Source organism: Convolutriloba macropyga, chromosome 7 (assembly GCF_964194025.1).
Source record: "Convolutriloba macropyga chromosome 7, txConMacr16.3, whole genome shotgun sequence".
In the NCBI taxonomy this organism is placed as follows: Eukaryota; Metazoa; Xenacoelomorpha; order Acoela; family Convolutidae; genus Convolutriloba; species Convolutriloba macropyga.
In genome coordinates, this window is record NC_134474.1 from 48103659 (window position 1) to 48118201 (window position 14543).

Consider the following 14543-nt stretch of genomic DNA (forward strand, 5'->3'; position numbering starts at 1 on the left):
CAATTCCATTAATCGCGTATGTTTATCACAGTTTCAGTCTTCGAAAACATAAAGAAAATGTTTAATTGGAACTGAAAAAACACAAAAAAATGCCAACTTCGGTGCTATTGAGGTCGGCCAGTTTTGAATTTCTTTCCATATCCGTTTTTGGCACTAACATTTCATTTTTGAGCCGTTTGACCAAAATAACCTTTGGTATCCTGTCATCAGACCTTTATTTAGGGAGCAACCATCCTACTTTTTCTAGATGAACCCAACAATGCCATGATAACTTTGCTTACTTCGCATATTTTTTATCGCATGCTACAAACCTACCCCAGACGGCAGGTTTTGTCATTATATAAAAAATGTGCTTATACATAATTTGTGTCTTGTGCAAAACAAGTTGTGGTTCCGTACTAAACTTGAAAAACTCTATGAATTCAGTCAGAAACTCACAAGAACTGAGTAAACACAATCTGGCCTCTTACTCAACGTGAAACATCCTTTTTTTTTCAAGTATATATATAAAGCAATTGTAAATTGGTTGTTTGACCCGTTTTAATCTAAAAGTCTCTATTATTTCAATTCTTTTAACATGAAAGAACATCGTTTGCTATCAATTTTGAGGACATACAACCCAGGACAAACATACTCATCTATTAAAAATTATTAAAGCCATTGCGGCTCAACCTTCAAGAACCTAATGATGATTATTCAAAAACAGGCAAACCAAAATAAAAATTTGTTTTTTTTTGTCCCAGTAATACACTGTGGAGCGAATGCTGAATAACAGGTCACTCGCAACAGTCCTTGGAGACGTCGAGGATTTGGAAGCCTTAACTCGAAACCATTTCCTTGTGGGACCATTGAATGTAACTTTGCCAAACAGTCTGTTCTCCGATACCATTGTTAGTTACAGAAAGCTACAAAGACCAACATTAATCTCTAGCCGCATTATGGGACAGATGGATGTCTGAGTACCTTCTTTTCCAAAACGAAATAAAGGGTCGAGAGAAGAATTGGAAATAAAAGTAAGAGATTTTGTTTCGTTGATCGAGAAAGAGAACCAACCTTCAACCATTCATTGGGAAAAATACTTGAAATATTTGAAGGACAAGATGCAATAGCACGCTCAGTTTTAGTGAAAACTGCAATAGGGAGCTAGTAAAGGTCCATTTGCAAATTGATAGCAGTTCAAATTGATAGCAAAAAGTGTTAATTTTGATTTTTGACAAAAAATCGGCCGTCTATTTGGCAATCAATAGTCAGAACTTAATAGTCACTTGCTATTTATCCATCAGGGTACCCTATTATATTGTATTGAATGTGTTTCCATTAATCGCGTATGTTTATCACTGTTTCAGTCTTCAAAAGCAGTAAAAAACGTTTACCTCGAATTGAAAAAAAAACACAAAAAATGCTAACTTTGGTGCTAGTGACGTTGGCCAGTTTTGAATTTCTTTTCATTTCCGTTTTGGGCACTAACATTTCAATTTTTAGCCTTTAGACCAAAATAACATTTGGTATCCTGTTATCAGATCTTTATTCAGGGGGAAAAACATGCTACTTTTCTAGATGAACCCAACGTTGCTAAAATGTTTTTGCTTACTTCGCATTTTTTATCGCATGCTACAAACCTACCCCAGACGGCAGGTTTTATCATTAGATAAAAAAGGTGATTTTACATAATTTGGGTATAATTAGAAAAAAATTGTGGTTCCATAAAAGCTCTATGAATTCAGTTAGAGACTCACAAAAACTGAGTAAACACAATCTGGCCTCTTACTCAGTGTAAAACATCATTTATTTTGAAGAAAATACATAAAACAATTGCAAATTGGTTGTTTGACCCGTAATAATCTAAAATTCTCTATAATTTCAATACTTTTAACATAACAGAGCATCGTTTGCTATCAAAATTGAGGACGTACAACCCAGGAATAACTCATTCATCTATTCAAAATAATTAAGCCATCGCAGCTCAACCTTCAGGAACTTAATGATGATTATTCAAAAACAGGCGAACTAAAATAAAAGTTTGATTTTTTTTGTCGAAGTATTGTGGAGCAAATGTTGAATAACAGGCCACTCGCAACAGTCCATCGAGACGTCGAGAATTTGGAAACCTTAATTCGAAGACATTTCCTTTCGGGACCATTGAATGTAACTTGGCTAAACAGTCTATTCTCCGATACCACTTCTAGTTTCAGAAAACTACGAAGACCAACGACAAGTTTTAGCCGCATTATGGAATTGTTGGATGTGTGAGTACCTTCCTTGCCAAAACGAATTAACTGGTCGGGAGAAGAATTTTAAATACCAAATTTGGGAGACTTTGTTGTGTTGATCGAGAGGCTGACCCAACCTTCAACTAACAATTGTGAAAAATACTTGAAATTTTTGAAGGACAAGATGCAAAAGCACTCTCACTTTTAATGAAAATGGCAATAGCGAGCTAATAAAGGTCCATTGGCAAATTGATAGCCGTTCAAAAAGTGGGAGATTTTGTTTCACTGATCGAGAAAGAGAACCAACCTTTAACTATCCATTGGGAAAAATACTTGAAATGTTTGAAGGACAAGATGCAAAAGAACGCTCAGTTTTAGTGAAAACTGCACTAGGGAGCTAATAAAGGTCCATTGGCAATTTGATAGCCGTTCAAATTGATAGCAAATAGTGTTAATTTTGATTTTTGAACAAATTTTGGCCGTCTATGTGGCAATCAATAGTCAATATTTAATAGTCACTTGCTACTTATCCATCAAGGTATCCTATTATATTGTATTGAATGTGTTTCCGTTAACTGCGTATGTTTATCTCATTTTCAGTCTTCGAAAGCAGTAATAAAATTTTAATTGAAACTGAAAAAGACGCAAACAGATTCTAACTTTGGTGCTATTGAGTTTGGCGAGTTTTGAACTTCTTTTCATATCTGTTTTGGGCACTAACATTTCATTTCTTAGCCTTTATGCAAAAATAACTTTCGATATCCTGTCATCAGACCTTTATTTAGGGGGACAAGCATGCTACTTTTTCTAGATGAACCCAACGATGCTATAATAATTTTGCTTACTTCACATTTTTTTATCGCATGCTGCAAAACTACCCCAGACGGCAGTTTTTATCATTAGATAAAAAAATTTTCTTTTATGCAACAAACCTACCCCAGACGTCAGGTTTTATCATTAGATAAAAAAATGTGCTTTTACACAATTTGTGTATAGTTAGAAAAATTCGTGGTTCCATGAAGGCTCTATGAATTCAGTTAGAGACTCACAAAAATTGAGTAAACACAATCTGCCCTCTTACACAGTGTGAAGCATCCTTTATTTTGAAAAAATACATAAAACAATTGTTAATTGGTTGTTTGACCCGTAATAATCTAAAAGTCTCTATAATTTCAATACTTTTAACATGACAGAACATCGTTTGCTATCAATATTGAGGAGCTACAACCCAGGAAAAATTCACTCGTCTATTCAAAATAATTAAAGCCATTGCAGCTCAACCATCAAGAACTTAGAGATGATTATTCAAAAATAGGCAAACAAAAAAATTTGATCTTTTTTGTCCCGGTAATTTATTGTGGAGCAAATGCTGAGAAATAGGCCATTCGCAACAGTCCTTGGAGACGTCGAGGATTTGGAAGCCTTAACTCGAAACCATTTCTTTGTGGTACCATTGAATGTAACTTGGCCAAACAGTCTATTCTCCGATACCAATGCTAGTTACAGAAAGCTACAAAGACCAACAGCCAGTTCTAGCCGCATTATGGGACAGATGGATGTCTGAGTACCGTCCTTGCCAAAACGAAATAAGTCTTCGAGAGAAAAATTGGAATTACCAAATGTGGGAGACTTTGTTTTGTTGATCGAGAAGGAGACCCAACCTTCAACTAACAATTGTGAAAAATACTTGAAATGTTTGACGGACAAGATGAAAAAGCACGCTCACTTTTAGTGAAAACTGCAATAGGGAGCTAATAAAGATCCATTGGCAAGTTGACAGCCGCTCAAATTGATAGCAAATAGTGTTAATTTTGATTTTTGAACAAAACTCGGCCGTCTATGTGGCAATCAAAAGTCAATACTTAATAGTCACTTGCTACTTATCCATCAAGGTATCTATTATACTGTATTGAATAGGTTTCCATTAATCGCGTATATTTATCACAGTTTCAATCTTCGAAAGCAGTAAAAAAGTTTACTTCGAACTGAAAAAAAACACAAAATTAGCTAACTTTGATGCTATTGAGGTAGGCCAGTTTTGAACTTCTTTTCATATCCGGTTTGGGCACTAACATTTCATTTTTTAGCCTTTAGAACAAAATGACCTTTGATATCTTGTCATCAGACCTTTATTTAGGGGGAAAAACATGCTACTTTTTCTAGATGAACCCAACGATGCTATAATAATTTTGCTTACTTCGCATTTTTTTATCGCATACTACAAACCTACCCCAGACGGCAGGTTTTGTCATTAGATAAAAAAATGTGCTATTACATAATTGATGTCTTGTGAAAAAAAATTTGTGGTTCCATATTAAACTTGAAAAGCTCTATGACTTCAGTTAGAGTAAACACAATCTGAGTAAACACAATCTGGCCTCTTACTCAGTGTTAAACATCCTTTATTTTCAAATAGATACATAAAACAATTGTAAAATGATTGTTTGACCCGTAATAATCTCACAGTTTCTTTAATTTCGACACTTTTAACATGACAGAACATCGTGTGCTATCAATATTGAAGACCTACAATCCAGGAATAACTCATCCATTTATTGAAAATAATTAAAGCTATAATTAATCGATCTTTTGTTCGTTTTTACAACCTCTGGTTTTTACAACCTCTGCTATCATATTTTTGAAATCTTAACAAAAGAGTTGCTAATGTGATTTTTTATAATCTTAACCGCATCACCCTTCTGAAACTCAAGTTCATTCCCACTTGAAAAAATTCTTTTCCCCTTTGATAAGCATAAAAATCTATCTATAATTAGTCGCTAAAGTTAGGGATTAGTTCGTTTTAATGTCACGTTTACTTAATGTTTGCCCTATCACATGAACTACAGTGCAAACTTATTTGTTCTCATTCATTCTTGTTCATAAATATTGGAATACCCATTACTATGAAAAATAGAGTTTGTGTTTAAGTTAATTTACGATTGGAAAATTCATGGGCGATGTTTATCAGATGACATTCAATTGTTATGTAACTTTCAAATTCGGATGGTTGAGGAATATCTGGAATAATTTAAATGCCATTAAAGGATATTCATTAATCAGAGAACTAGAGTTGGTTGATACATGCGGAAAAGTTGAGTAAATATGTTGATATAATTCACTATTTGAATTTAAATACAAGCCCTCAACTTGTTTTCGAAGTTATCAAACCAAGTTGCGTAACGGCTTTTTTTGGTTTTAATAAAGTTCTGACACCAGCAGTGAAACAAGTAATCAGGTCATCATAAATACAACAACATTGAAGCTCGGTGAAACGCGTTCGCACATAATGATCGGAACCCATCATCGTTTTTCACGTAAAAGTCAACCAAATGAGGAAATGAAAGAATTATTTCAAAAAAACAATGTTCGAGATTACTTGATTAATAATTGAATAAAATTGTCTCAAATCCAAACCACTAAAAGAAATCAAAATGCGGCATTGGATATCCAATGATATCTGCCATTAAAATAATATGAGACTGAAAAGAACAATAAAACTACAAACTTGTTAATTATAGAAAAACTCAATATTCATCCCTTTTCTTTAAAAAACAAGGTCAAAATAGCTTCAGTTAACACCCAAACCAAACAAATTAATTTGCACTTTAATACAAAGCAGATGGCTATTTTACGTAATGAGGCTCCGCAAATACTCCAAAAAAAACAAGAAAAAAACTCATACCAACTATCAGCTTTCAACTGAAAACACCAGAGAGATTCTTTTCTAGCTCTATCGGAGACATTGGCGCCAGTCATTAGTGGGACAAAAGAATTTAATAAGCCCTCCAAAGAGCCGATGAGACCTGCCAATGATGAGACTATAAGACAACATGAACTGCAAAAGACGCTTTTTACGCCCAAATCTCAATATTTTTCTTAAAAACATTTTATAACGCAGTCAGAAAATACCAGACTAAAAGGCATCAGAAAATACCAGACTAAAAAATTAAAGGTATCAGAAAACACCAGACTAAAAAAATTACCAGGTCAGTTAACATCGAAAACAAAATTTATCTTATACGTCTCCAGAAAACACATAAGACCCGTCCTTAATGAAACCAGGAAAAAAGACGACAAAAAAAGTTTTTTCTGTACACAATTAATTTCAAAGTGAATTGAATCATTAGCAATGAACTGAAATTTCAATTGGAAATATACATCCATAGGAAACCGTCGTCTGCGTGGGAAACTGTCATTGAACTCTTTCCTTTATACCTGCCTGGGAAACTGTCATTGCTCAGAAAATGTACTTTGACTACAAAAAAACAGAAACTGTTTTAAATTTTAAGCATCCTTGATGACGTAATTGGACACATTGACGCATTGACGTAATGACCGGAATTTTTTTGTTTTTCCAGTTTCTTTCCATTTTGATATTCTGAGCATGACCACATTCAAGTCATTGCGCAATTCAATGACTGAAAGAAAGTGAAATCCTTCGGTTCAAATAGTGAATGCGGTAGGTCGGAAGTCAAAAATGAAAGACGCGACTTATGTGAAATGAAAAACCATATTTGAAAAGTAAAAGCGACAGAACAGGAGAGAGCCTAAATAGTAGACGTTGGTAAGCTGACTGCGGCTATTCGCAAGTTGACGCGTACTTCAATTGAAACAATATAGGATCTAAGAGTCCAAATTTTTTGCAAACAATTAATTTCAAGGTCAGGAGAAACCTTAGTTGTCATATGAAATCTTAAAAAGGTTCAATTGTTTTCCAGAATATTTCACACGAATAGAAAAAGAGCAACAAATACATCCAAAAGTAATCAGTGAACTTCGAGAGAAATCGACGTCGAAGCCGTGAAAACAAAGAACTATTTGTTACTATTTCATCAAAAAATGGCAATTGTTGTTAAAATTTTAATTTGACAAGAATCCAAAATAAATCAAAAATGGTCGAAAATCGAAAAATCGGGATTTTTTAGGCAAACACTAAGAAGTATCAAAGTCACAAATTTCAAAGTCACAAAAAACACTAAATTAGAACAAATTTGTTGTTCTTAAGAAAAAAATAGATCCTGTATTAACTGATACTGTACTACCAATTGACAGAAATAAAATTGAAAAACTGGCAAAAGAGCAAGATTCACAGATCTTTTTCAACCATATCTTTAAAAAAATTTAAAGTCAACCGTAAATGTTCAACTCAAAATCAACAAGATAGATTATTTCACAGGAAGCTTGATTAGTTGTAATTTCACAGGAAGCCAATTGTACCTCACATTAGTAAAGGCTCAGTCTTAAGAGTACAAATTAACAAAAACAGGCAGAACTCAAAATTGGACAAATAACTTTACGAAAACACTGTTGAAGCCATTGAAACTCGAGGCTACCAGCTGGAGAAATATGAGCGTTAAATTTGCTCAGTTTGGACGCTCATTGGAGATGAATTATGTGAAATAGATGACAAAAAACGACAATCAATGACCAGCACCAAAATTTCAGAATATTCTCGTGACACTACATAGTGTCAGAGCCATAAAATCAAGAGCTTCAACGACCTGTAATTGTTTAGAGTATGTGATACGGTTAAATAAAGAACAATAAATACAGACAATCAGCAAAAAATGCTTTTTAATTTGCAAGATAATGGTTTTGAAGCAGATAATACCGTACATGTTTCTACTCTGGTGTATAATAGGCAAAAAAATTCTGTAAAAAAACTTTTTTAAAAGACCTAGCCCTAATAGAATTATAACAAGTTTTGCTCCTCAAAAACCACGATTAGACCGAAACTGACCTTGATATAGCTCCGTTGTTAGTAACAACAGGTACTGAATCCATTTGAATTTCTATCGAATTAGATTAATCTGGCTACAAAATTTCATTTTATTAACAACAAATGATGCATTTTGAATAATGATTATTTTAAGTCAGCGAAAAGCCGGCGAAATTTTTATTCCAGAATACTCTAAAAGTAAGAGGACGTGAAATTATCCCGTTTTTGGGTGTATTTAAAAATGTCTCGTTAACTTTGAGGCCTGTAATTCAGGCAAATTTGTGAAAAAGTGGGCTAAGGAAATATATTTGGGGCTATTTTTGATGAGAAAAGGCTGAGTTTTGTACACAACTCATCAAATTATGATCTAAAATTGGCGGATCAAAAGAGTCGGGAAACCTCTTCGGTCTTTAGAGGCAAACCGATAACACTACTGTTCAATATTTAACAAAAATTAAGCAAAATGGACAAAAAATTGCGCAAAAATCCAGAAAATCGCGAACTGATACAAAGGATGCGTTCTATTGTTCACAAATTATTAAACCCTCCATAACCGGCTTGAAAAACGAAATTAAAAAAATCTTGTTATTTTTATATTCTAACCTGTACGGGCTTTCTAATGATACCACTCACAACTCTCTACAATTTATATATCGGTCGGCCAAAATTGACAGAACATAAGAAACAAGTTTAACATTAGTTCCATCTTCGACTGGTCGAAGAAACTAAAGTGGTTCGGAACAAAAAATAATCGCATCAAACGTAAATTTTTGTGTTAATAATTTGTGTTAATAATAATAATATGTTGAGCAATGAAGAAAAAGAGAAAACATTGTCGACCAATTTTAAGCACGAAACAAATTCGAATAGCTTCGGATTGTTTAATATTTGTCTCCTTTTTGTGATCATGCTTTTAAGCATTCAGAAAATGTTTAATGAGGACTTTGAAATAATTATACATGCCATTCCATCGATTTTGGTTGTTTTGCTATTTGTGGCGTTAGACGAAAAATGAGATATAACAAGTTAAAAAAACCATTCAATTAATTGAAAAAAGAATATCTAAAACTTACCGTTTATCGTCTGATAGTCAAAAGAAATCTGAATAGATTGTTTTTCTGTAACGTGCAATGGTATTAAAATGCTTTTGATAGTTTTGGTATATCAGCTCAACATACTGAGTATACTGTTTACAACAGCTCTGTTCTATTTTGAATTGAAAGCAAATAACATAGCAGTTATTTCTGAGAAATAAGAAAACATTTAATTACAGTCCTCTCAAAATCGTCCCATAATCTTATAAGCATACCCGGATCATAGTAACATTGTAAATCAGCGCTGAATCATAGTATTTCTCAGTCTGTTTTTCATTATGAACAGATTATGATCATGTCACGTTTTACACTGTTCAGACAAAAAATCATATTAAAAAAACCGGCTCTCTGAAAACACTCTGAACAGTACAAATTCCAATTCTGTTAAGTCAACAATCCGTTAAGACAACAATCCGTTAAGACAACAATCCGTTAAGACAACAATTACGAGTTGAAAAATCGATCAAAACAGTATTTGGCGTATCGAAAAACTTGACAACTGCTTGAAACTTATTGGCAGTAGACAATATTTTTCTGCTACATTAGAAGTTAATAAAAAATGAACTGAGATTTCAACGTCCGAAAAATAACGTAGCAAAAAGTTTCCTTTTATTTTTACTTTTTATGCAAAATAAGAATTAGAAGAAAACTGCTAATCTGAACGTACAACTGAATTAATAAAAAAAGAGAGAGCATTGGATTGAAACAAAAACGGCTCGATTTAAGTTTTCTTGAAGTAAGTCTTACATGAATAACTTAAGCTTTACTGCACTTTGAACAACAATGTCTAAAAATAAGGAGGTGTGGTAATCTGTGTTTTTGCACATATGGTTCCGAACCCGCTCATCCACATTTTTGGCTTAATTTTCTAATGACGAAGTGATAAAAAAACCATTTAAAATATCAAACATCGTTCGAAAAAAATTAATGTTTTGATTAAAAACTGCGTTCACCTCAATCACATAGTAACGTAAATAATGCCACAAAAAAGAGCCAATGACACCTGTCATTATTAAGACTAGGAAAGAAGACAAACAACGAAATCAAATAACATGATCAAACACTAATTACATCCAAAACTGAATGTCTATTTTTTTTGGAAAAAAAAGAATACCGATGAAAAAGACTGAACAACGTCCAGCAAAACCTAAACTAAGCAAATTAAACTGTGCGAGTTAACTAGAAAAAACAGGGCGCCAGTCCTTAAAGAAAGCGGTAACAAATAGACAAAAAGCAACAAGAACGGTAAAGTTAAAAATTATGTTTATATTTTTTTGAACGAAACATTTAAAATAAGGGAAACTTTGGATATGAACTGAAATATTTGCAATAAATTATGTTCATACATTCCCGCATAGGAAGACTTTGAGGTCAGTCATTATCTAGAATATTCTCTACGTCTTCAAAAACACACCAAAAACACAAACGGTAAAAGTTCAAATAGAAATAGCTAGAAAATGGCGTTGAAGCCGTTAAGACAACAATCAAGACGGTCAAAAAAACACAAACAATCACAAATTATAACGCGATATATGACCTATATGAATAATGAGACTAGGTAACAAGTAGACTAGGTAACAACAAAAAAGAACAAACCAGGCAAACTAAAAAAATAAGCTTCGATTATTTTTAAAGTTTTACAAACAATAGTTATCAAGTAAAATCAATAAATAATTTCATTTTTTTTCTTCAAATTAAGCCATTGAGGTCTCTCATTAATCAGATTATGTCATGGGTCTACATGACGAATGAAAAATACAGACAAAAAAAAACAAAAATTAATTCAAACAAATGCAAAAAACCCGTGTCGAAGCTGTTAAGACAATAAGCAAAAAAAAACGTTTACAAATTTTCAATATACTTTTCTTGAACGACAGTAATGTGATATGCGACCTGCGATTATTGAAACTAGGTAACAGGTAGGCAAAAAGGGACAGCAAAGTACAAACGTAGAAAAAAATTACGTCTTCAAGTTTCTTTAAAACCATTTGCTTTGGAGGTTATGTCTAATTGTAGCAGCCATTTGAAATCAGTGAAAATTTCATTTGCGCTTTCATAGGCCGCCATTAGAAACTGAAATTATCCAGAATTTTTCATACGAAGTATAAAGTACGACAAAAGAAAACAAAATATAAAAAAAAAACCTTTCATTTATAATAGGACGGCTGAAAAAATTGATATCTTCATTTATACCTTCTTTTTGACCGTGGCCAGTTCTAACTCCGACTTTTTAAAAGTGTGAGAATAGACAAAATTTACTCTGTTTTGTGATTAACGCAAAGAAAACAAAAACAAACAGAAAATATTTTTTAGAAGTTTTGCAAAAAATTACGAACCGAATTATTTTTGGACTGCAAAACAACGATTAGAGCAAGCCTTGCTTTTGCTGTTCGTCTTTTAGGTAGACGTAAATTTTCCAAGTTTTATAGACGGGAATAATTTGATAAAAAAAAGTCTTTCATCAAAACTAAATGATTCATTTTGAAATTATCGAATCAAATAAAAAAAACGGAAGAATTCAAGAGCACTCTCAACAGAAACTCAATTAAAACTAGCCCTGATGGGGGTTGACAAAAGTTGTGTCGTTTAGTAGGTGTGTTTATCTTGCAATTTTGAACAAAGGTGACCAAAGAAGCCTATTTCGTGGTATTTTTGATGGAAATAAGGTTGAACTTTGAAAAATTTAGCAAAACTGATAGCCAACACATTTGACTGGTGTTTATGGAATCAACGACAATAAGTGAGCACGTGAAACATCTAGTTTTTATTTTTTTGTGTGTTTCAACCTCCAAAATTTTGTTTTTTATCAACGCAATTTGCAATAGTGAGCCTTACCATGTACATGAGTGACCATGTAAAAGGTTTAGTTTCGTGCTTTTCATGTGTACACCTCCGAAAAGCAAACAAATCCAAATAATTAAAGAATAAGATAAATGGTACGCTCTGCACACCGTAGTTGTCAACATAGCGTGGGGCTTTTAGGAGCTCTGGTCAGCTGCTCTGGTCAGCTGCGATTGTTTTAAGCGTGACTTAATGAAATTTCGAGGAGCGATTGAAACAACGAAGTAATATTTTTTCAAATTTTTTTTCCTCTGATATTCTATAGCATTTCACATCAAAATCGGCGGAGGTGGAGAAGAAGTACTCGCTATTTTTTATTTTTTCAAAATGGTAACACATATTCTAGACAATTTATGACCGTCAGATTTTCATCTTAAGAACAGAAGCATCAAAAACATGGTAAAACCGTAAAGTGAAATTGATGACAAAAACTACGGACAACATCTTTAATTTTATGCTGTAAAATTTTTGGTCACATTTGGTCAAATGATCTAATTAGCTCATTTTGGTTTGAAGAGGGAACTTTGGGAGTCGTACAAGGCTCAGAAAAGATTTTACAAGGCTCAGCTATGTTACATTTTTATTACCAAACCACTAATAATAATTTCAGCTGTTTTCGGTTAGCAAATAAAAATATGTCAACATTGAAAGCTTGAGTGTGAGAATAAGCAACAGAGTATTAAAATTCGACGAATTCAAAAAAAAGTTTCCAGACCTTAATTTAATTTTTGTTGTTGGTTGTTCTTGTTGCTGTTGTTGTTGTTCTTATTGGCGCTGTGGAAATGTTGATATTGTTTTCGTTGTTGCTGCTGAGGTTGTTGTGGTTGTGGCTGCTGCTGTGGTTTTTGGTGCTTTTGTTCTTCTGGATGCTGCTGTTACTCAAGTTTTTCTTGTTACTGTAGTTGATGCCGTCATCGTTTTTGGCGTTGATGGCGTTGTCTTTGTTGATGTTGCTGCTACTAATGTTATGATGTCGTTGTATTTGTTGCTTTTAATGTTGGTGTCGCTGATATTGTTTGCGTTGTTATTGCTGCTGTTGTACTAGTTATGGCTTTTCTGTTGTTCTGGCTGCCGTTCTTCCTCTTCTTGTTTTTTTTTCTCTCCTTATTCTCGTTGTTGTTGTTGTTGTTATTGTTGCTGTTGTCGTCGTTATTGTCGCTGATTTTGTTTCGGTGGCTGCTGTCGTGAGTTTTGTTGTTGTTGCTGTTGATAGTTTTCTCGTTTTCGTTTTGGTTGTCTTTGTTGCTGCTTTTGATGTTGTTGTTGTTTTTGGTGTTGCTGCTGGCATTGACAATATTGTTCTTGTTGATGATTTCGTTGTTGTTGATGTTGTTGTTGTTGCTGTTATGGTTCTTGCTGTTGTTGTTGGTGTTGCTGCTGCTGGTAATGTTGCTGTTTTTGTTGTTGCTGTTGTTGTTGTTTTCATTGTTATTATAGTTTTTTTTGTCGTTGTTATAAATTATTTATAAAACCAGCGACTCATTTTGAATTCGGAAAAAACAATGAGAAAAAAGAGATCTTTTCTTTTTGTGACCTCTCGTATCCTATGCAAACCCAGTTGCAGAGCTCATGTGAACGCAAAACATATCAATAAGTAATAGTAGTGCACTTGCGTCTGGTGGTTGCAAAACGTTTGCAGCCACTAAGCCGAAGAGGCAAAAATAGAGGGGTCAAAAACGTAACTTTATTCAGCGCATAATACAGGAGTCAACCAAACAATGGTCATGAGTGACTGGTGTACATGGAGTCCACAAACAATCAGTGAGCGTGTAAAATGCTTAGTTTCGTGCTTTTCATGTTTCCACCTCAAAAAATCAAGAACCCACCTCATTAACAAAAAAAAACTGATATGCGCTGCTCACCAGGGATGTCAAATTAGGGTATGGCTTTCTTATGTGTTCGGGTTAGCTGTGGTAGTTTTAAACACTCATTTGCTGAAATTGATAGAAGACATAGGAGCAACAAGTTTCAGACGTCTTATGACGATCAGATAATCATTCAAAAATCTTAAGCATCCACAACATGGTAAAACAAAAACTCCAATACACTAAAATTGACGTTACCACTTACACGCAACATATTTTTCATACATGCAGTAAAACTTTAGATGTTTTAGTTTAGTTCAATTTATTTAACCCCTACAATTTACTGGTGCCTTGTCTCACATTTGTTCATTCATCTGATTCCATTACTTCCCGCACTGCTGAACAACTGTCTGCTTGTTTTTCGATACCTACCTGCAAAACTGAATAATTTTTAAGATCTCAATTCTGCGATTCAAGTTCAATTGACTGAAATATGCTTTGCATGCGCCCGCGTTTTCGAGAAGAAAACAGAAGTCATAAATTAATCAATTTTAAAGTTGTACTCGCTCCTCGAACCTCGCAGACGTAGCACGAAATGGCGCAGTCGGCAAAGAACAAACAACCCTTCTTGGATTTGATGCTCTGATGCTTTTTATGACAACCTGACAACAGATCCCCCACACTGCTGGAAGAAGTGGTAAAACCAACTCAACCTCGCTATCCTTGCAAAAGAAAATACTTTAATGGACGCTCTGCATGCCCGGAAGTTGTTTCGTCCAAAGAAGATTTTCAAAAACAATTGTATGGACCAAAATTAAAGCCTGTTACAGCTCATGGAGCTTTACTTTCAAAATTAAAAGAATTTTTGCTCTAA